A 25,341-nucleotide genomic window follows, 5' to 3' on the forward strand; every position below is an offset into this window, starting at 1 on the left:
AGCCAACATCTTTTAATTTTTTTTACTCAGGCTCATGTAACTGAATTAGAGAAGGTGGCATCCCTGGTTCTTCTTTCCCAGAAGACCATTTCCCCCAAAATAGTCTGACTGATTTTCAAGGGCTCAACCTTCCCCTATACCAGAAATGTTCAGTATGCTAACCTGATGTTCTAGTATTGTTAGGGCTGGGCAGCTAAAGAGAGAAGGGAACAGGTTGACTGTCTCAGCCAGTGCAATTGCACATGCCTGTATCTCAATTCAACCCCATATCTAGAAGCATATAAACTAATGCATTTACCTCATTTTTGCTGTTCACCTAAAAACTGCATAATGCCTACAATACAGTCGGCCCTTCTTATACATGGATTTTTTATACACGGATTCAAGCATACACGGTTTGAAAATGTTCCAAAAAAGTATAAAATTACCTTGATTTTCCTTTTTTTTATAATGGACACCATTTTGCTATGCCATTACATTTAATGGGACTTGAGCATACACGGATTTTGTTATACACGGGGGATCTTGGAACCAAACCCCAGCGTATAACAAGGGTCCACTGTATGTAGATAGTTACGGTGAGCTACTGCAACATACAAGTCTGGGCTCCACAACAATACACCAATGCACATCAAAACAGAAAAGGAAATCAAGTCCACAGTTATGAAGCTGTATTTTTTTCCCCCAGGGCTCACTATACTACCTATGTAACCCTTTCTGCCTCAGAATAGTACTACCTCTAATATGAGACATAAAATAGACATCAACATAAGCCTGACTGTTTTCCACAGGGAAGACAATACACTGCCATATACTTAATGTCTACCACCTTTTTAACACATGGCAGCACCAAAATAGGCACACGCAACTGGCCTGGCTGAGGTCAGTTATTTTACTTTATTGCAAGTGTTTGAAAGAAGCAGATAGTTCATTATGCAGATAGTTCTCCAGAACTTGGAGAGGCAGCGCAGAGTCCACAGAGCACCAGGGAATGGAGAATTTAAAAAAACGTCTCCCCTCCCACAACAGCTGCAGTGGTAGCAAAGAGTCCATCGAGCGCCGGGGAGCAGAGACTTTAAAAATCGTACACTTTCCTCAGCTATCCATTTTTAGCAAATAGAGGCGAGATTGATGGGGACAGATGTGGACAGAAGGGGAGGGAATATTCTTGACAGTGGACAGTGGGAGGCAATTGATTTTAGTCATGGAGCGGCAAAAAGCATGGTGTGAGGTAATGGAAGATAAAGCATTAAGAGGGTGAAATACTGTTATAAAGGAAGATGAGATTGATGTTTGAAATCTATCTCACCTTCCGTTACCCTGTTATCCCAACAGAACTGGAGAGAGAGCGCCAATCCAACCACAGAACCTTTCTTTGCTCCTGTGCAATGCCAGGTCAGTTAAAAATAAAACCCATATTATATATGATCTATTGATGGGAGAAAAAGCCAACCTGGCATGCTTTACAGAAACCTGGCTGGGGGTTGATAGTACTATAACCTAGGCTCAGGCCCTACAAGCTGGGTATTCTGTCAGTGAGCAGGTAATGGGAAGTGGATGAGGGGGGAGTGGCCTTTGTCCACAAAATAACCTCACTTTGACCAGGATACCTGTCCAGAAAACAGACCACATCGAGCGTATTTACCTAAGCCTGAAGGACAGTCTGGGGATTCTGTTGGTATACCGTACACCCCATTATCTACCAGACTCCCTATACAAGCTGACACAACTGGTCTCAGAGTTGGTGTTGGAGTCCCTCAGGTTCTTAGTCCTTGGCGACCTCAACATTCCATTCAAAGCTCATTTAACAAATCTAAATGGTGCAGCTTGGGAGTTCACGAGCTCCATGACAAACATGGGCCTATCCCAATTAGTCTCTGGGCCTACACATTGTGCAGGTCATACTCTCAATGTGGTCTTTAGTACAGAACAGGTACATCAAGGTTGGGCTAAGGTTCAGCCCCTTGGGGGTGGAGGACCAATTAGAATGATCCGCCCACAAAGGCTGATGGAACCTGTTGGGTTCCGGAGAGCACTAGGGGTTTTAATGATTGGTACCTGGAATAGTGATCTTACCAAAGCTATAGACACAATCGCTCCCAAACATCCTTTCCAGCCTGTTTCAAACTGTAAACCGTGGTATACGGAAGATCTCAGAAATATGAAGTGGGCTGGACAAGTACAGCCCCGCTGGTGAAAAATTCGACTCTTATCTGACAAGGCATGCCATAGGAAATTTCTTGATTCCTATGGAGTGGCAATACGTGCAGTGAAGAAATCTGCAACTTCCTTGCGATTGTTTCTCCCTTGAAAAGATTTAGCAATGCACTTTGGACTCATTTTACAGAGTAAAATCAATAATCAGTGCCTGAAACACATGTATGGTGGAACTATGGCATACTATGTGTACTATGTTGCATGTGTACTATGGTGGAACCTGCTCTATGTACTTAAATTTAAATAGGAGATGTAGAGAGAAACCAACATTACTCTACCAGTTTTCATAACAAGCTACAGGAGCTAACCATTATCTCCCTTGTTGTTGCTATCTAGATTGACTTGTATTGTGTTTAGCAATATTTCTGGAGACTTCACCCTTGACATTTAAATGCATTTTGAAGGCATCGATTTCCATAGAATCAAGAAAGAGATCTCCTCAGACAGGTGTCAAGAGTCTTTGATATAACAAGACTCCAAAATGATGTGTCACAAAAGGCAATGAAGGAAATATGCAGATCAAACAGATTTACCCCACCCCTTACTGTCCACATCATGAATAATTTCTTACTTGGTTCCATCTATACTGCAAAAAAAAGTGTCACTACAGACTTAATATCAACATGGTGACATCAACTAAATATAATTAGGGGAGTATAGTACCAAAGAATTTACATAACTTTCCTTGGAGATTTGAAGCAGTATTTTAAAAAAAAATCATGGTTCGTTTTCAAAACTGAAATGTAATGTCTTCGTAGAATATTTAATGACTGTCTATTTCTAAGGTAATGGAAAATGGAAAACAATATAATTAACCTAACGATTCATGTAATATAATGGGGTTTTCATCTCTTGAGATTCTTTTTCTAGTTTTCTCCACTTGCAGTGATGAACCATAGCAACATAATCTTGATGATTTTAACCACTTAATGTTGGAAGGGGAATGCTAGTGTATTGGTGGGAAAAACATTAACCCAGAGACTCTTGATTCACATCTAGCTTCAGAATGCATATTATGCATAATGAAACATTTATTGTTAAAATACATTTGTTGTCACTATTGGCATATTCTGTATCATGCAGTTTAAAATATACTTTGGATACAGTCTGCTGTATTAGCAAGACAAAGTGATCGGCCAACTAGGAGTTTGACTATGGTTGATTAATTTTAGTCTAATAATTAAGTCTGAATGCACTAGTACTTTATGTATTAATTTCAGGTTGATGTAACCTTAACACATTTCATTCTATGGTATCAATATGCATGACTGAGAATCACTACGACCCCTGAGCTATGGTGTTAAATATTTAAAGGAAGAAGGTTTACAAACTTCAAATTGTACCACTGCGCTTTACAGTGCAAAATAATGAGCCAGTACATACTGTAACCGAGCATTTTGTAGCATGAACAATCACACCAGGGTGTCCCTAATTAACTGTATTTTCTTCCAAAGGTTGATTTTTTTTGTTCACTGGTTGAAAAATTCTAGAAGGTATGGTTCTAAAAAAAAAAAATTCCCAAGCTCTAGTTTCCTTAATCATATTGATGTGACCCCTCTAAAATATGAAAATCAGGGAGAGGGAACATGCAGCCCTCTCCATATAACAGGACTGCAATTCCCATAATTCCTCATCACTGACTAGGCTGACTAGGTTTCCACTAACATGCAGTCCAGCACTTTGACTGCCACATGTTTACCACCCTGTCCTAGACAATGCCATAGAATTTGTTCTGTGGTGGCAAAGCTACTTTTTTGTGTATTCCTCAGGAAACCTTCTTTCCATTTGTCCAACAACTTTCTCCCTCTTGCTTAGATCAACAAAAAGGGAAGCTGCTGCTCTGGTCTTTTAAAAATTGTTTTAACTTTTCAGTTCTCATACAGTTTTATTCAAGGAAGCAACAACAGCGAAAAAAGCTGACTCACACATTACTTTTTAGGTGGTAAAGATGCCACAAGAATATTTTAAATGTTCACATTCATGAAATGAATATTTCTTGTGAATGCATGATGACAGCTAGTATTTATCATGAATGAATACAATTCAGAGTACTAACAAGCTCCCAAATATGTTAAATACTAGCTGTCACTACAGGGAATGCACTCACAAGAAATATTCAACATGTGAAATAGGCGAGATAAAAATTATCTTATGGTAACTTTAAGCAATCAAAACATTACATGCAAAGAGGATTTACAAAAGAAAAAAACAGGTAAGGATCACCACCCTTGCCCTGGATAACACTACCTATATAAATATACAGCAAACTGCTATGCAGTACAGAGGGAGAGCATGCATGAAAAGAAGCTAGTAAATGATAAAGACCATGCTAGTTGAACTGAAAAATATAAGTTAGGTAAGTAGAAAACACCAGTGCAGACAGAGCTCTATAATACTACTAATAATATAAACTTGGGATATTGTTGTGGCTCTTGGGGGGAGTGGACAGAAGCCTAATTCTCTTTAAGTGCTGGGGGAGGCGCGCGCCTAATGGCGTGCAAATTGTTTATTTTTATTTTTAAAAAATTGTTATATAATCAAGGACGATTTGGAGAAGCTGGCCTGGGAACATTGTTAGAGGGGGCCCTTTAATTTTGCACATTTTCTTTTCCCTTTCCTTAAGGGGTTTGTGGGTACTTCTGCTCAGAGGAAGTGAGTCAGAGACTTGCTCTGAAAGGAGCTAGTCTACATAACTATAAGGCCAGTGAACTGAACTCAAGGACAGAGTTTGGGGACAAAGGCCAAGCCATCAGGGGGTCTTTACACTTGTGTTTAGCAGGGGAAACCCACAGTTTTGCTCAGAGTTTCCTTAAGACTTCTCAATATGGACACTGAAGGCCCTGCTGCAGTCACCTGCAACACCTGTGGGATGTTTGTCTTCTTGCCTAGGGATATGGGGAACTTTACCTGCCCCATGTGCAAGTTGGTAGCCCTCTTAGAAGAGAAAGTACAGCAGCTGGAGGCCCAGGTAGCTACACTTCAGCATCATAAGGAGGAAAAGGTTGTCCTGACCAGAACGGACCAGATGGTCCTGGACAGGAAACACACAAAGGAAGTTGCTGGGGAAGAGGAGGTCACTTCACACACAACAGAAGTAGATAGTTGGAAGAAGGTCACACACAGAAGTAGGGAAACCAGGGAACATTCTGTAAGCTTACAGCTACAGAATCGATTTCAATCTCTCTCTGCTATCAAGGATGATGAGGAACAGCAGCAGGGACAGACTTCAGGGACAGAGCAGGGGACCCAGAGAGCTCCACCAAAGGGAATGGCTGCTGCTAAGCCTCGGAGGAGGCGTGTAGTGGTCATCGGGGACTCTTTGCTGAGAGGCACTGAACTAGTGGTTTATGGGCCTGACAAGATGTCTCGGGAGGTGTGCAGTCTCCCTGGGGCAAAGATCCGTGATGTGACAGAGAGGCTGACAAGACTGGTCAAGCCTACTGACAATTACCCCTTTCTTTTGGTTCATGTGGGAACCAATGATACTGCAAGGCATAGCCTTCAGAATATCATAAGGGATTATGAGGCTTTGGGTAGGAAGTTGAAAGAGGTGGATGCACAGGTTGTCATCTCCTCTCTTCTCCCAGTCGAAGGGCATGGTCCAGGAAGGGAGAAGAAAATAGCGGATGTAAATAACTGGCTCCGTAGATGGTGTCGCCAAGAACGATTTGGATTCTTGGACCATGGGTTGCGGTTCCATGGGGAGGGACTTCTGGCAAGGGATGGGTTGCATTTCACGCCAGTTGGCAAAAACATTTTTGCCAATAGCCTCAAGAATTTGATCAGGAGGGCTTTAAACTGAGTTATGTGGGGGAGGGAGACAGTATTCTGGAAGGCAAAAAGTCTGGAGAAGATAGTCAAACTGACAGAGAGGGAACAAGACAAACAGTGTAAGGACCCAACAGTGGGAGGCAAAAGAACTTGCACAAGCAGCAAGTAAAGGGAACACATGGTCTTAGATGCCTCTACACTAATGCACAGAGCATGGGAAATAAGCATGATAAACTTCAACTCCTAGTACAACAATGCAAATACGATATAATAGGCATCACTGAAACCTGGTGGGATGAGTCTCATGATTGGAATGTGGAAATAGAGGGGTATAACTTTTTCAAGAGAAACAGGCCAAACAGGAAAGGAGGAGGAATAGCCCAATATGTCAGAGATATTTACACCAGTGAAGAGATCCAGGACATCAATCCTGGAAGCCAGGTGGAGAGCATCTGGATTAAAATTAAAGGGCAGGGAAACAACAAGGATGTTATGGTGGGGGTCTACTACAGACCCCCAAGTCAGACGGAGGAATTGGATGATGCCTTTCTAGAACAGATGACCACACACTCAGAAAGGAGAGACGTAGTAGTGATGGGTGACTTCAACTACCCTGATATTTGTTGGAAGTCAAACTCAGCCAGATCCTCAAGGTCTAGTAAATTCCTCACTTGCCTCGAAGACAATTTCATTGTCCAAAAGGTGGAAGAGGCAACAAGGGGGTCAGCTATTTTAGATCTGATCCTAACCAACAAGGATGATTTGGTTAATGGGGTGCAAGTGGTGGGATCCTTAGGTGGAAGTGACCATGTTCTCCTGTAATTTGTTATACAGTGGAAAGGAGAAGCCAGGCATAGTCAGACACGCATCCTAGACTTTAGGAGAGCGGATTTCACTAAACTTAGAGAAATACTGGGGGTGATCCCATGGTCAGGAATACTAAAAGAGAAGGGAGTTCAAGATGGATGGGAGTTTCTCAAAAGGGAGATACTGAAGGCACAAATTAAAACAGTTCCAGTGAGAAAGAAAAATGGGAGGTGTCGCAAGAACCCAGGATGGATGACAAAGGAACTTTCAGCTCAGCTAAATTTTAAACGGAACATGTATAAGAAATGGAAAAATGGGGAAATCACCAAAGAGGAATTCAAACAAATAGCTAGCAAGTGTAGAGATAAGGTCAGAAAAGCCAAAGCACAGAATGAACTCAGGCTTGCTAGAGAGGTTAAGAACAACAAAAAGGGCTTTTTTGGATATGTCCGCAGCAAAAGGAAGAAGGAGGAAACGGTAGGGCCACTGCATGGAGAAGATGGCAAAATACTAACAGAAGAAAGAGAAAAGGCAGAATTACTCAACACTTTCTTTGCCTCAGTCTTCTCAGAAAAGGCAAAGGGTGCTCAACCTGAGGATAATGGAGCAGAGGGCAGAATAGGGGAAATTCAGCACAAAATAAGTAAAGAGATAGTACAGGAATACCTGTTTAACCTAAATGAATTTAAGTCTCCAGGACCAGATGAGCTACATCCAAGGGTATTAAAAGAACTGGCCAATGTAATATCGGAGCCATTGGCAATAATCTTTGAAAACTCCTGGAGAACAGGAAAAGTCCCAGTAGACTGGAGGAGGGCAAACGTTGTCCCCATCTTCAAAAAGGGGAAAAAAGAGGATCCCAACAATTATCGTCCAGTTAGTCTGACATCAGTACTAGGAAAGATTCTGGAACAGATCATTAAACAGAGAGTCTGTGAACATCTAGAAGGCAATGCCATAATCACAAAAAGTCAACATGGGTTTCAGAGAAACAAGTCATGCCAGACAAATCTAATCTCTTTCTTTGATAAAATTACCAGCTTGGTAGATGAAGGGAATGCTGTGGATATAGTATATCTTGATTTCAGTAAGGCCTTTGACAAGGTTTCCCATGACATTCTCACAAACAAGCTTGTAAAATGTGGGCTGGACACGGCAACTGTTAAGTGGATTTGTAATTGGTTGACCGGCCGAACCCAAAGGGTGCTCAACAATGGCACCTTTTCATCCTGGAGAGAAGTGACCAGTGGGGTCCCACAGGGCTCTGTCCTGGGGCCAGTACTGTTCAACATCTTTATCAATGACTTGGAGGAAAAAATTGGGGGAATACTTATCAAATTTGCAGATGACACTAAAGTAGGAGGAATAGCTAATACTCCAGAGGACAGGATCAAAATTCAAAATGACCTGAATAGACTAGAAAGCTGGGCCAGAGCTAACAGAATGAACTTCAACAGGAAGAAATGTAAGGTACTGCACTTAGGGCGAAAAAATGAAATGCACAGATATAGGATGGGAGACACCTGGCTTAAGGAGACAACATGTGAAAGGGATCTAGGAGTCCAAGTAGACCACAAGTTGAACATGAGTCAACAGTGTGATGCGGCAGCTAACAAGGCCAATGCGATTTTAGGCTGCATCAATAGAAGTATTGTATCTAGATCCAGGGAAGTAATAGTGCCACTATATTCTGCTCTGGTCAGGCCCCACCTGGAATATTGTGTCCAGTTCTGGGCACCACAATTCAAAAAGGACATTGAGAAACTGTAGCGTGTCCAAAGGAGGGCGACTAAAATGGTGAAAGGTCTGGAAACCTTGCCCTATGAGGAACGACTCAGGGAGCTGGGGATGTTTAGCCTGGAGAAGAGAAGGTTAAGAGGTGATATGATAGCCCTATTTAAATACTTGAAGGGATGTCACATTGAGGAGGGAGCAAACTTGTTTTCTGCTGCTCCAGAGACTAGGACCCGGAGCAATGGATGAAAGCTGCAGGAAAAGAGATTCCACCTCAACATTAGGAGGAATTTCCTGACAGTAAGGGCTGTTTGACAGTGGAACAAACTCCCTTGGACTGTAGTGGAGTCTCCTTCCTTGGAGGTCTTCAAACAGAGGCTGGATGGCCATCTGTCGACGATGCTTTGATCTGGATTTCCTGCATGGCAGGGGGTTGGACTGGATGGCCCTTGCGGTCTCTTCCAACTCTATGATTCTATGATTCTATGATTCTATAATAAACCACAGGATACCCCAAGAAGAAATACAGAAAATCAGTACCAGAAAATAAATGAAGTTGTCAGCAAACATTTTATGATGCAAGAAAAATAATGTTCACTCTTTATTTATGCCTAAATAAGTTTGACTGACAACAATATGCAATTATTTTTCATATCCCTGCAGGCTGTTTGATATTTAAACTATGGGCTTAATTTTATATTAGTTTCATTTCAGCGAAATTAGACCTAGGATGGTGTTGATTTTTATTTTGTTTTATTTGCACAGTTGGATCTAAGTCACTGAAAACACAATTTCCATACAATCTGCTTTCAATTTTAAATAATATAAACAAACTTGCCACAATACAGAATAATTCATGCAAGCTGTCAGAGAAGCAAGCAGACATCAGAAGATAACAATCAGTTAAATTGCTAAAGCAAATGATAAGCCTGACAGCCTCACTAGCAAAGGTTCTTTGTAGATGTAGGCTATTGGTTATGTACTAACAAAACATTAAGGGATATTGGCCAAAATCTACAAAATCATTTTGCTAGTTCAGGGCAATACAAGTTCTGTACACTTGGCAAGCGTCTTTCCTTTATTGGAGTTTATCTATGAGAACTACAAAGTCTGAAAGGAGAGGTTCTGGGAAAGGGGCAGGTAAAGTTGGGTCTATCCATTCCAAGAAATTTCTCATCAGCCTCCATCATGATACCATTTTTAATGAAGTACCCATTCTGGGAGTTGAAGGCAGTATTTTAGTGGTTTTGCCCCTATTTGAAGACCCACTCCCAAAATATGATCTTTCAACAGGAGTACTATTGCTCAACACCATAACATTAAATCTATGTTTCTTGTGCTTTACTTCACAAATTTGCAAGTGCCTTGGTCATCAGGTCATCTGATGTCATAGAATATTGTATTTTCAATAATCATGGGGTTTTTTTAAAATAAAAATTCATTCAAAATAGATCACCCAAAATCTTACAATCATAAGACAATGGTTTAAAGAATTTCAAATCATTGAAAATGAAGCCCCAAGGACACCCCTCTCCAGGCCGCAAGGAAGCGGCCTTTTGCCACTTCCCCACAGCCTGGAAAGCGGCAGATTGGGGCCTCAGAGGCTGCCGCTGTGGCAGCTGAGGCCCCGATCCAGCAGGGAAAGGGGCGGGAACAGGCCGCCCCAAAAGGGCAGTCTGTAAACTGCCTTTGCTCCCAAGTTTTTTTACTCACATAAAGAACAGTGTGCTTCTCATCCCTATTTCTGGTACAATACCATCCCCAACTATGCACTGACACAATTGTTTGAAAGACAAAGAACAGAGTAAAATCCAGGATCCTCAACATGAGAACCTGGCAAAGCTCCAAATACAAAGGAGTCTGCTCCATCTTAGTCAGCAAAGAGCCCCTTTGTCCATCAAATAAGTGAGAGAAGCTGCAAATGTAGCAAGGCAAGTGTAAAATGATTCTCAGTAATTGCACTCCATGACAACAGTACATTCTTAATTGCTACAAACAGATACCAAGGGCCCACTGTAATATATTCAACTTCTTAAAATGTGTTGTCACACAGCTATTTACCATTTGGAAATCACTGCAACAGTGTCAAGAGCCATACTGTAGTGCATCAGGGAGAGCAGGATAACACAAGTATCACTTTAAGGTGAAGAATGTCACACTTATCTGAAACTGTATGTGCATTTACCTGAAAGTAAGCCTTACTGAACACATTAGAAATGACTTCTGAGTAAACATGGACAAGACTCTGCTGTTAATGACGGCCACTTATAACATAAGCTAAGACATGTTTAAGAGATTTAAACACAATCATATCTAAACGAGTGGTTATTAGGTATTCCTTTCAAAGACAGAAATATCACTTGTTAAGCGAAGATTACCAAATGCCAAGAAATCCACCAACCTTTCCAAGAACTCTGGCTGTCTTTAGCTTTGTGCATTGGTATTTCATAATAACATTTTAGTTTAAAAAATATCACACTCAAGAATTGTTAATTATGCAGCCGCCTAAAATCCCATTCTGGGAGAAAAGTGGGATATAAAATAATTAAATTAAATAAATAAAATTTCATCGATAAAGCTGATCCTATTTTCTTGGCAACTCAGGGTTTTTTTTAATGCAAAATGGGCTTGGTAGCTTGGATGAATGTGGTATTATCATCCTGAAATCATTTAAAACTGAAGATATAGCAATACAAACTGACATTAGAATCCTCATATTTCCTCATTTTTAAAAATATACAACTTGTACATATCCATCAACTATATAATGTATGATACCTAGAAAGAAGGTATTGCAAGACTGAGATTTTCAAATATTAAATCCTCTCTCTGAAAGATAGCAAAATACAGAGAATCCATTATTTATGGACATGCCCCTTGAATTCCAACATCAGAGAAAAATGGATGAGTGCACTAGTAACACCTTTGAAATGAAGGGCATTATATAAATATAGATATAAGCAGTATGGCTGCTGTCAGATGAAACCCTGTCAGCACTGTACCAGTTAGTAAACTGATATTATTTGTGAAAGAAATAAGGTAAATTAATAAGTTTTTAATTCATTTTAATATGAATTATTGTCATTTACATGCACGTGTTCATTTCAGACTTGCCTTAGATTTCTGAAACTTTCACACATAACATTTTTTTTAGATTTGCACATAACCCTATTTTCCCTGAAGTTCTGTTATTTTAGAGCACCATATGGACTTTTTACCACAGACTTCTTAAGAAATGCAACTATCACACTACAGAAAAACTTATTGTAGTTAGTTAGATCATTAAATTATTTTCCGTGTTTCCCTTCTTAGTGCAGATTTACTTGATTTCTTTGGCCCGTTCTAGACGGGCCTTTAATACACCCCCATCACGTGTTAGGGGTTGACCAAGGACCTAGCGTCCATACCGGCCTCACCCCTAGCACGTGATGGGGGTGTAAAAATAGAGGCACCCTATACACATAGGCGCCGCCATTTTTACGTGCCAGACGCTTAGCGTCCACACATCCCCCTGCGCTTGCGACATCATGAGTGCGCCATTTGCACACTCATGTGTCACAAGCGTGACGCAAAAAGAAGCCGCTTTTTGCAGCTTCTTTTTCCACCGCTGAGAAGCCTCCCCGTTTGGAGGCTGAGGCTTCCCAGTGGTGGAAATGGAGGTGGCGGTCTGTAAACTGCCTTTATTAATGCCAAATTTAATCCTGCACTTTTAACAGGCTGTTAGAATCCATTAGGGTGGGGTGGCTACCAGTTTCAGTAAGGCAATAAGGCCTCAAGGGAAGGATTAGTTTGGAGGAAATGCTCCACATGGTTCTGTTGCTAAACTGGCTAATCTGCCTGCTGTGTCAAGTAGAAAGCAATTTAAGAAGAATAGAAAGGAAGATAAAGGTGATTCCTGGCCAGGAAGAGTGGAGTGAAATGTGGGTGGAGAGAATAAAGTATAAAGCTATCTGGTATGGGGGGGGGGGGCCTTCAGAACAATAGGCTCTTTAGTCTTCAAAGGCTGATATCATCACCACCCCCATTGTTCTATATGGACATTGTTGAAAAGTTTTTGAGGAGTCATGGAACCTTCAATTAACCAAATATATGGCTTTTACTGTGGTTTCTATTTTACCTTATTTTAGAATGTTGCTGTTGTTACTGGAAAAAAATCACTTGATATTCTTTTAGTATGTTTATCACTGCACCTGGAGAGCCACCTGGAAGGACATGCAGCTTTCATTCCTCTGATGCCCCATTTTGTCTCCTTTCAGTCTTATTCCAAGGGCAAGAAGGCATGAACCTCTATGCTAGCAGGTGGATCAAGCCCTGCATTACTATCTGCCATAAATCCTTGGGAGGTCACCACCAGAAACCAAGTCACCTATACCAAAGAGCACAGGTGCATCAGTACCTCTAACCATCATAGGTTCTATAGCAGAGACCAGCAGAGTGATCATGTGGATGCCACCACTTGTTAGGCATCACTAGCTTGTCAGCTTGGGTCAACTGAGGCTGAAATTGGCAGCAGGGCCTTGCAACAGGTGCTCAAACCTAGGTCACCAAGAGGCCAGCACCACCCACCCTAATTAAATTAGCATTGGTACATCCCAGACTAGAGGATGTGGGGATCTTATCTACTGGGAAAAGGAACACTGGCTCTCACAATATGTCCATTGCCAGTAGATAAGAGCCCCACATCCTGGCCCACCCTAAGTGGTGCTGGCGTAGGGATGGTTCATAATGCACATAGTTCTGCCCTATGGGGAGCAATTTAGATTGTTCACTAGCTGACTCTGTTGCCATCCAATTCTCTATAGTTTGATATGCAAATAAATTGTTTATGTTTTTTCTGGAGCATTTGGCTATTGTAGTGACTGGCCTTCTGGGGTTAGCGCCACCCAAGTGGAGTCACCAGAAGCTCTCTTTTTTCTTTCCTGCCTATCTGGAGTGAGTGGGGGGAGCATAACCCTCTAAGATGTGGGGCTCTTATCTACTGGAAATGGACACATTACAGGTAAGACCCAATGTTCCTTTCTCCCTTTTACAAACAGAAAGGAAGGGGACCACCCATTTAGTCTTCTCTTGGCTTTTCTTTCTTTCTCTCAAGCTCAATCTCTCTTTCTTTCCTTATCTTTTTGAACCCCTGTTTCAGTGAGCCAAGCACTATGAGTTGGAAATTAAGCTTATCGCACATTTTCAGAAATGTTTCTGAACAGTTCCTGAAAATTGCTTCCTGTGGAACGGATCAGGAACAGAATGGGAACTTCGGCGGCAGCAGCAGCATTCTGGTGTGTGGTAAAATGCATCCTTTGCCCCATTCTGTTCCCATCTCGCTCCTTTTGTTCCCTGCCAGGCCTGTTCCAGGGGCCTGTGCAATAAGCTTAGTTATTAAATCTATTTTTGGTTGGATCTATTAAACTTGGTTTTTCTCAGGCAATGGGGGAAGTTTTAGGACTTTTCCACAGAGAAACAGGGTTCTAGTGTAAACGTTTTTGGTTATTTTATATGATGAGGTATATCAATCCCTGGACTACATTGTTTCCTATCTAAACCATATGCCATTTGGAATGCAGACAGACAAGAAAATTAATGAGTTCAAACCTTATTGTTTTTTGTTAGCCTTAGAATACAAGGTTAAGTAATTTAAACAAATCAAGTATTACAGTAAAATTCTTGTAGGGAACAGTGGCTTTGCTAGGTGCCTTATATTTTTTAAATTTAAGATACCATAGATTAAATTTGGAATCCCTTGATTCCCGAATTCAAAACATGTCCTCAAACACTGATCTTTGCATACTACACTTCTAGAATAGCAGTGGGAAGTCAAATAGGATGCAGCATTTCAACTGTGCAGGGAAAATGTTCTCCATATACTCAGAGGCATTCAAAACCTTTGTGATGAAGAATTCCCCAGACTTCATTCACAGACAGATCTTTGTAACCAGCCATTTGCTTCTGCACTGATCAGCCTCCTTACACTGAAATAAAGACATTGTTCCTTTCTAATCTTTAATAGAATTTCTTATTAACATTTTTAAAAAACAAGATGTTTGAAGGGTAAGCAAAGTGTACATGGTGGCGGTAGAGGTATAAACAAGAAAAAGTTCCAGATCAGTGACAAAACAGAACTGAAGAAATACAAAACAAAACTAAAGAGCTTGTAAAATGAGATTCCAACATTAGGACAATATGAATATTTACCAACATGTTGGACTCCTATTATTCTCAAGCAATAACTATGCTTTAGACACTGCAGTCCATGGGGAGGGGGGGGGGGGAATCTGGGTTGGAAAAATAAAAAAATGAAAATGAAAAAAGAGCACTTTTGAAGTTAACAATTATAAAATGTGCTCACAAGAGTCATCAGTGAAACCTTTCTTATCATCCTCTATAATTTCCATAATCTTTTCTAAAAACTAGTATTTTATGAAACAATTAATTATAATTTAACCAATTAAATTGTTTCATTTATTAGTGTTATTGGCAATCAATTTCTAATGTTTGGTGTTATCTCATTAATTTTCAAACCAGATGTTTCAAGCAATGACCATGCTCTTAGGATACATTTACACTGAGTGGGTTAAACATATATTGACTGAATTCCAAAACATTTTCAAGAAAAAGAATGTGAGTTCAAACTACTTCCACCACTCTTATCTTTACTTTCTTTTATGACTGAAAGAGGGTTCAGACACTCAGTAGTGCCAAAGATATAGTGTAAGTGAAAGGATAGTACTCAATCAAATCCTTCTTGGTTTCTTTATATAACACATCACAGTGATGTTTTCAGTTGTGTTCTGAAAAACATCTACAGCATGTTTGAAATCCAGGAGCACTTTCGCCAGCAACTCTCCAATGCTGATTTGAAGCTCTGCTTGCTTTGAGGTCAAAAATTCTTTGATGCTGAGGGTGTTGTGATGGGCACTCCAATCAGTTGTCATTAAGCCTGTAGTTACAATAATCAATGGGTTCTTTAGCTTGAAGGAGACTTTTTGTTTCTGCAGACACCAAAGGAGGAAGCACTTTACAGGAGTCAGTATTCACAAGCGTACGCCAGGAATCATTGATAGCTTGGCAGAAAGCAAATTTTGAAGAATTCTCACATGAATCCTGGAACAAGGATGACAACTAACACTGAAACTATGAAGCCTTATAAAATATGAGGGCTGTCAGCTCTTAAAAATTGACACATGGTCCTTTACAAAGTCAAAGTTGCATCTTCTGTCCCAAAAGCCTTTCCCAAATGTTGAAACAACATTAATCCTAAAGAATCAGGGAGTTTGCATGGGAACCAAGTAAGATTTCTTTGTATTAACATGGAGATCCAACAATATGAGGTGGAATAGCACAAGAAATGGCACCAAGACACGACCACTATCAACAAACCATCTACATATGAACAGACAATGACACAACATGTGGAGAAGTGCTACTATCATCATCCTGCACTTGACAAAGATATGTGAGGCTAAGAGAAGACTGATTGGTGGCACTAGGAATTGGAATACAGTCCGTCCTCGTCTTACGCGGGGGATCCGTTCCGGATCCCTCCGCGTAAGGCGAATTCCGCCTATGCTTGAGCCCCATTGGAAACAATGGGGCTCGTGCGCGGCGGTGCAGTGGCGCAGGCGCGCGCAGGGCGCAACAGGCGCACACGCCCATTCAATTGAATGGGACGCGCCATCCCTTCCGCCCCACGCGCACCCCACGGCTTGAGCGCGTATGCTCAAGGCCGCGTATGGCGCGCCCGCATATGGCGCGGTGCACTGTAATTGTCTACATCAAAATGCAGGAGGCACTTATAAAGTTGCCTGACAGTAATATTTGTATGAGACAATAGAGACAAAAGAGACAATAAAGAAGAACCATGGATCCTGCCACAAACCCTGGAGAGACAATCAGAGTTGACAACGCTGTGTTAGAAGGGCCAACGGTTTAACTCAGTGTAAAGCAACTTTACACTGTGTAAAGTTTAACTCAGTGTAAAGCAACTTCGTATTTTCCTAAGTGTGTGTGTACAGTATGTATCTTCAAGTTGCCTGTCAACCTATGGCAACCTCACCAATTTTACAGACAAGGAATACTCAGAGTTAGTTTTCACCATAGACCACCATCATTCTAGGTCGACAAGCAACTCTCCAGGGTTTTTGGCAGGATCCATGGTTCTTCTTTATTGTCTCTTTTGTCTCTATTTGTGTCTCTGACACAAATATTACTGTGTACTATTTATTTCTTAATAAATAAATACTACATAGAAGTGTCTGTGTAGACTAGTGATTGTATGTTTATGTGTGCAGTGATGCTCAATTTGTTGCCTAACATTCTATACTCTGTCTGGTGTCCTCAATTAGTGATGCAGTTCCATCATAATGCCATTTGCTGTCCCCTGAGAAACAGTAACACACAGTAAGAGAACAGAGCACTTCAAAAGTACTGACTTTCAAAAAACAAAAGAAAGGTTTTGCCTCCTGCATTTTTCACTGGGCAACAGGACTTGCACTAAGTAGTGTTTTCTTCACTGTGGTAAATATGACAATGTTGCCCTTCACAACCATGATGTGAGTTCTGCTTATCTGTGGCTTCATTCCATAAAAAGAAGCAAAATAAATGTAACTACACAAAAAATACTAGGAAATCTTTGCAATTTTTATCAGAGCCTTCTGAATACATTAGGTAAGTAAACCTTCATGGATCTTTGCCTCTATGTGTGCAGACTTCTATGACTCTTAAATGTTACTGTCTTCCAGCACTATAAGAGGTAAATTCCTATGGATCAAAGAGAGACTGTGAAATCTCCTTCCTGTGAAGGTATACAGAAAAGCATGTAAAGAGCCTGTATTCTCAAAGTGCACACTAATTTCAAATTCCTCTAAAACCACAGAGTCTATGAGCATCAAATTCAATTATAAACTTACATATTCACCAAGAAAATATTGTCTCCAGTTCTAGTAAACCATATCCTGTTACCACCAATGAAACTGCTCTTGGGAATAGCATAAAAGAAAACATAATGTTCCTGACAAAAAGGCATACAGTAAAGCACCATGTGTACTCTCTAGTCAATCAACCTATGCTGACTACAATAAAAAAGATCTGCTCTGATTTCAAAAGTCCGAATCTTTTTGCCCCATGACCTTGTGATGAACTTGTTCTCATGACAATACTGTATAGCCAGCCGCCAAAGCCGTCACTAAACTCTTCTGGTGTTACATATTTTAACTATAAATATGTCAGCCACTGCATTGTTTATGAGATTGTAATGAAGTAGGCAATCTATGTACAGTAGTAGTTCATTTTACATTAGCCCAGTTCATTTCATTATGTTCACAATACCTATTCTTTTAAGTAATGAACGTGATATTGAAAAGGCATTTTGTAGTTAGTCCTTCTTTTTCACACATTCAGTTGTTTACACTGAATTCCAAGATAAATCTTCCATCTACTAATTTCTGTCTAGCTTATTCACTCACTCTGTCAAATCGGTTTCTCTTTTTCTCTCTGTCTTACACACTCCTTTGATGTAAAATTTTCATTATCTGATCATGGAAGCAGAGCTGGGGAGTATGAGTAAGGAGTAAAGGAGTAAGCAGATTTTACAAGAGTAGGAGTAGGAATAAGGAGTGACAAAATATATTTGTTATTCCTTATCCCTATTATATTGTACATGCAAGCACCAAAAAACAATTTTACACACACACACACACACACACACACACACCAGCCTTGAAAAGCAACCGGGGCTTTTCCCCAGGGCTGAGGAGTAGGAGTAAGGAGTAAGAGGAACATTAAGAAAAAATATCTTACTCCAGAATAGGACAAGGAGTAACCCCAAAATCACAACTATTCCCCTATACTGACTGTAATTTTAACATTTCCTGCATAAAATAGAAATCCTTACTAATCCAATTTGAAATTTCATTTAAGAAGCAACATTTAATTTGCACGAATGATCTGGAAATTAGGAGGCAGAGCACTGCCACATATGGACACCTATCAATATCTGTAAGCATAAATGCAACTTTATATAGTGGTTTAAAAAAACAAGACTATTACATTCTGGTTTTCGTCTACATTTTTAATAATAAATATGTAATTAGAAATATGACTAATAATGAATGTGTAAAGTATTTCCTTTCAAAATCTGACTCCTGAAATCTGATGCAAGGCTACTAAGAATTAAACTCAATTTGTTTTCAATGAACTTGAAAAGAAGTAAAAGTGCACTCCTAGCTTAAACATATCAGCTGTAGACAATTAGAATAGTCAGAAGCTTCTTGTGTTGGCTGAACTGCACTTCTGCCAGCATAAACCCCTTCTACTGGTTGATCTCAGAAATCAGAAGGCAGAGGAATGTGCCAGCACAACTGCTCTGCTAACAAAGACTGGCAAAATAGAGGGGGGGGATGGGTGGACAAGGAGTGGACAAGGAGAGGAGATAAATTATGCCAGACCTAGCTGAGGGACAAAGCCACTATGGGGCTTGACAGGCCGCCCCTTTTCATGCTGGATTGGGGTTATGGCAACATCATGCTGCACCCTCAAAAAAGCACCATAGCCGCACTGCTGAAGACGCAGAACCGGAAGAGCACCATCACACTGTGTGCTGTGGAGCAGCTCATCGCATTATAGTGCCCTGGGACGGAGTCAGAGCATGTGTTATCTGGATGCAACTCCCCAACTCCGTCCCCAGGCCGGACTTAATGGCTGGTCTGAAGAGGGCCTATGCCCGCACAAAGTCAGACCCAGGATAGTTCTAAAAGAAGTTTCCAACATCCCTAGGCTAGAAGAGGATCAGATTCAATATAGCTTTAGATGGATTAGTGCTGGCTCAGCTGCCCCTTGGCCATCCTGTCCAGTTAGGATTGCCATAAAAGATTATATATGTAAAATTACAACAGAAATGTGAAATGGTTTCACTTAATTTAAGATTCTTAAAAAAAAACCTTAAAAGTTTGTTTTCTGTAACATTTTATTGGACATAATCCAGGAATCCTGAAGGGATGTTAAAATAAGATTTAACTGTGTGTTGAATTGCAGTTACATTTTTGTGAGTGTTTGTTTATCATTCATTTGGATTTCAAACTTGCTCAATCTGTACAAGCCTCATAGATAACAATATCAGATGCACTTCAAATTGTTCCCTGTAGTTGCCTCTTCCCACAGGGAATAACATCACAGGTACTGCTTGGCAGGGTGCTTACGGGGCAATGTGAGCAAGCAGTTATCTCAACTCTCTGTGCTCTTCAGCAATATATCAAACTTCCCTTCTGCCCATTTCTTTGCTTAATTTAGAGGAGAGGTAGATCAACATGGCTGATAGCCTATTTATGCTTTCACATCAATGAACAAAAGTATGCAGTAGTGTGAGACTTTCTCTGAAACCAATTGCTACATTTATTTTGGGCTACAACAGTGACTATTCTTTCCATGCAAGGAGAGATGAGGCCTTCATATTTAGTTCAAAGGTTGGAAATGAGCCATCCTTCAGATGTTGGGGACTTCAAATCCCAGAAACCCCAGAAAGTGTGACTCATGGTATAGGATTATGGGAACTATGGTAACAAATACTGTATTGTAATTAAAAACAATGAAAGGCATAGAAAAGGCTATACTCCAGATGATAATAGGAAAATCTGATGCTCAGCCATGAAGACTAATACCTGACTGAAAAGAAAGTTCAAAAATACACATAGAAGACACTGAGGCTCCTTTGGACTTGTGGAAGAAAGAGCTGCCCAGGCAAAAACAAAAAGCCATCTTCTCAGAAATGATTTCAGATCAGGGGCAGATAACTGTGGAAGACTAGAAGGTAGCATTAGCCATCTAGGACTTTGGAGGGCCAAACCTGCTCCCACCAACCCCCCCCCCCCCAAAAAAAACATTTTGCCCCCAAACACCATCTGTAGAACATGGGTTATACTTTGGACCCCTAGAAGGCATTTTGGAACATGCTAAAGCAAAACAAATTTTGAAAAATATGCCAAAATTTTGGTTTTAAGTCCTAGGCAGTCCTGAGGGTTCCAGCAATGCAGAGGTGCCTTATACACACATACACACCCTAGTGATAATTTCTGGGCATTCTGAAGCAAGCAAAAAAGCGGGTTTGCAAAAAAATTACCTCTAGGGACCACAAAAACAGCCGTGGTGGCCTCATTCAGGCTACAGGCTGCATTTCACACACCTCTTTTAGATCAACTCTACTAGTGGCTCCAGCTCTTATTAGACCCTTCCTTGGCTCCTGCTCTAATATAACCCCTTTTGTCTTGGACTCAGACCCTTTACAGACCAGAAAGGCTGGCCTGGGGGTAGACTCGGGGCATAGCATCCTGATGACGCACATCCAACTCTGCACCCCAGGGCACCCTGACATAGCACCCCATTCCAAATTGTGCATCATGGCGTGTCTCCGGAACTACATCCAGATGATGCAGCGCGCAGGAGCGCCATACAGCCCCGCCACTGCAGGTATGGCACCCTTTTGAGGGTGTAAAAAGGAACCGTTTTCTGCTATTCCTTTTTGTGCCCTGAAAAGGCTGGGTCGAGCCCATGCCATGAGGTTGCTGTGGCCCCGATCCAGCTAGAAAAGGGGCAGCTGCAGGCCATCCCTTTGGAGCAGTCTGTCAAGGCCCTCCCTCCCCCACCACCACCTTTCAGGGCAGTCTGTCAAGCCCTTAGACTGCTTTTACACGAACCTTCAGATTGCTCTTTGCCTGCTCCTTATTGGGATCTTCTGTATTTAAGCTCAGATTGTCTTGCCTCTTTCTTTGGATTGCCCTTGCCTGAAATACTCTGCTTGGATTGTCTCATCTTAATGTTTAGACTGCCAGAGACCTTGCCTAAAACAGGACAGACAAAGTGGGGAAACAGCATTAGTGAATTAATAGATGGGAATTTTTACTTTTTGGACTGCCTGTCACTCCAGCAGCTTAGCCAGTGGCAGCATTTGTCCACAAAGTAACATTTCTAAATTCTGAACTGCTGGACTGCAATGCTGAATCATCAAAGCCTTCATTTTAGTCTTGAGATTCTGAATAATAAGAGAGTAGTAGCAGCTGTGAGTCATTCTTTCATTTGTATTTGTGAAACATTTTCCTCACTACCACCAGTGAATGTGTTACTAAAAGGAAATAAGAACTGCATCATGTTATACATATTAAATTGTAGTTGCATTGATATGATAGAAGAATGAGAAGTTACTTATTTTTCTTCTTCTACACATCCTATATAAGGGATGCAGTGGCTCAAGTGGTTAAGACACTGACTCTGTTGATTGCAAGATCGACAGGTTGGCAGTTCAAGACCCAGAAATTGTGTGATGGGGTGAACTCCCATCACTAGTCCCAGCTTCTGCCAACCTAGCAGTTCAAAAGCATGCAAATGCAAGTAGATACATAGGTATCACTCCAGTGGGAAGGTAAACAGTATTCTGTACAATCATGCTGCCCACATGATCACAAAGTAGTCTTTGGCTTACTAACAGAGATGAGCATCAGCCCCTATTGTCGGACATGAGTTGACAACCTTGACCTTTACACTTTCCTATAAAGCAGGGGTAGGCAACCTTTTTGAGCCGGGGGCCGGGTTGCTGTCCCTCAGACAACTGGGTGGCCGAAGCCAAAAAATAAATAATTATTATTTTTTTTAAAAAAAATTAATTAAATAAATAAAAAATAAAAAATAATTCCTTCATACACTGCACACATCATATTTTGAAGTAAAAAACAAGTACCCTACATTCCGCATCGATTTTCTTCTTAGCGGCAGCCTTTTTGGACATCATTGTTACCTAGGAGTAGTTAGCTAGCTGGCTGGCTGGCTGCTGGTTAGTTACCTAGCTAGCTGGCTGGCTGGCTACCGCACTACTGCTCGCTCTCTCCTCCCTCGTGCACTCCCTTCCCGCTCTTCTATTTATAGGGTGGAGGAGGCAGAGGAGGAGGAGGGCAGAGGGCGAGGCGGAGGAGGCGGAGCACACTACGTTGTGCATGCGCATGGCGGCTGCAGCCACCGGCACCACCATTTTGAATTTCCCCCAAAAAAAACCTGGCACCGGGCCACGTACAGGCCCGCCACGGCCGCTGGAACCTTCCAGGAGGACTCCGGCGACCGCAACGAGCCTCCTACAGGCCTGTCGCTGTGTTCTAAAATGGCGGCAAAGTCTCACGCGACCTTTCCCATCCTGCCCCGCGACGGGGAAGGTCACGCGATACTTCAGCCTCTATTTTAGAACTCAAAATGGCACCCGGAGTGGCGCGGAAGAAATGGCAGGAGTGGCAATCGGCGGCAGGACCAGGCTGGGGCCGGTCCCAAGGCCTCGCCAGGCCGTATCCGGCCAGTGGGCTGTAGGTTACCGACCCCTGCTATAAAGCATGCCCTCATTTCTTCAAAGGTTGAAGTATCGAACCTGTGAAGCTAAGGAGAGGAAACAGTCCATTCCTCAATTCTGTTCAGGATTGAGTATAGATCCAGAACTTCCCAAGACTTGATTTGCTACCATACACTGACACTTGTTAACACTATTACCCTTAAACAACTTATTCTACCTAGACTATCCCTAGCCAACAATCCAGTTATCTACGACTAACTAAATGGAGCCCCTGGACTGGGTGCAGCCTTCCCGGGCAAGGCCATTGGAAGATGGACTCCTAATGGAGCAAGAATCCCTTGAGTCAAAACCAGTACTGTACCCTACACATAAAATAGTGTAGAAGTAAACAAAGAAAATCAAAGGTGCACAAATGTGATCCATCCCCTACATCTATGAGAATTTTGCTAAAAAGCTAGTAAGAGAAGAAAATTCATCCCTTCTTTTCATTCACAGTCTTCCTATATTTCCCAAACTCAAAATGCTAAGCTAATTCATATTAGTGAATACTTTTTGCATTACTTTTTGCAAAAAGTATTCACTAATATGAATTAACCCTTTCTATACCACTGGACAGCTGATAATATGTGGTAGTAATAATAATAATAATAATAATAATAATAACAACAACAATAATAGGATTTATTTATATGCCGCCCAATCACTGGGGAAGCCGGGCGGCTTACAACACAGGGGATAATAGACGGTTCCCTGCCCTCATGATGCTAACAAGGACTCAAAAAGCCATCTTTCTGTTGGCAACTCACTATAGACTCATAAAATTGGCTGGAATGATTATCTCCACACTGCGGAAGAGTGGCTACAAATAAGAGTGATTACCTTAGTCAGTTTGTGAGTCCTATTTCTTTCAGTAGGTATGGAGAATCCTGCAGCAGGAATTCCTAGAGTAAAAAATGGCACAGTACCCTAAATACAAAGGGGGAAAAACCTAAAATCTAGTATTTTTTCAGAATGTGAGAAATATATCACTGCATATCTCAAATCCAGAGGTTAAGCTCCTGTTGCTCTCTGTATAACATGTACAGAATAATTATTAGTTGTTTCCAACCATTCTACAAAGCAAATCAACTGTCTCTCTTTGTCACCATACTGCTTTTAATAAACACAGCAAAGAAAGAAGTGTCAAGAAAAGGTACTATTAACTATGGACTGACAGAAGGAGATGGCAGGCCCTGAAGGGCATTTAACAACCCACCCGGAGGAAACAAACAATGTCTCCTTGCAGAAGGCCCCGATTTCAGGCTCTGATATCTTTGGAATAAAAAACCCCAAGCCACAGGGCTCAGAAAGACTTGTGCCTGATGTCTTAAAAAATAAATGTCAGAAAATCCCAGCTTTCCCCAATCTATTAGGCCTCCACCCATCTTCAATATAATGGACAACAATTCACAACATCTCTACCAACATGGATCAGCACCTCACTTTTTAACCAAGATTGTGCAATGTAGTTGTGTAAGGTAATAGTGATGTTCTAATTTCAAACTACAGTATTTTTAATTAAATTTTTATTGTATAAAAAGCAAACATTAAAAAAATATACAAATAAATCAAAACACAAGTAATACCAAAAACTTATAATACCTACAGTACCAGTATGTGTCAATTATAGGTTCTTTTATTTCTTATGCACGTGAGAGCATTTTTACTCACAAACACCACCATTGTGACATAATGGATGCTTGACATCCACACATCACACCATGCCAATTACATCACGAGTGTGCCATTGCTGCACATGCGATGTTACTATGGCCATGGAAAATGAACCCAGTTTTCCCGGGTTCTTTTTCCTCTAGAGGGAAGCCGTGCAGTTTGGCGGCTGTGACTTCCCTCCGGAGGAAATTAAGCTGCCGGCAAGTCACCATTTCTCGGCGGTCTGTACTGCGCCTATATTAAATGATCGAATTTAAATATGTAATATTCTACTTTATAGACAACTGTTCATAGGACAAATGTCAGACCAAAATGCAGCTTATCAAATATTAAATATGATGTAAAGGTGGCTTCATAAGATACATGGACAAAGTTTCAGCTGCGTATAGTGGCAAAAAAAAGTTTGTGATCCCCATAGAATTATCTCATATTTCCAACTAAATTGTTACCAGATCTTATCCCATATTCCTAGAAAAAGAACAAATGATTAAACAAATGACACAAAATCATAACATGTTTTCAACATTTATTTATCTACACAACCCTTTCAGCACTCATTGTGTAGATTTTCAGATTGGTGTGGCAAAGGTACAGCCCACACTGCATGTGCCCCCTCTGGACTGTTGTTACGGCCCCCACAAAGATTTATGTGATCTTTAGTGAATTTCAGGTTGGCAATAATGTCCTTGTAGAGAGCAATGAACTTCTCCGAGCTATCCTCCCATGTTTAAAACAGTACAGCACACCATAACCCCCTTTTCTTGTACAACAATCAGTATCTAAAAACCTGC

The 25,341-nt window shown here is 41.1% G+C and overlaps 1 protein-coding gene across 1 annotated transcript in view; it reads right to left on the minus strand.

Annotated features, from left to right (window-relative positions):
* TRHDE (thyrotropin releasing hormone degrading enzyme) overlaps positions 1-25,341 on the minus strand; it is a 332,065-nt gene that overhangs the window by 247,265 nt on the left and 59,459 nt on the right. The window lies entirely within an intron of this gene.

The sequence above is a fragment of the Sceloporus undulatus genome, chromosome 5 (genome assembly GCF_019175285.1).
Source record: "Sceloporus undulatus isolate JIND9_A2432 ecotype Alabama chromosome 5, SceUnd_v1.1, whole genome shotgun sequence".
In the NCBI taxonomy this organism is placed as follows: Eukaryota; Metazoa; Chordata; class Lepidosauria; order Squamata; family Phrynosomatidae; genus Sceloporus; species Sceloporus undulatus.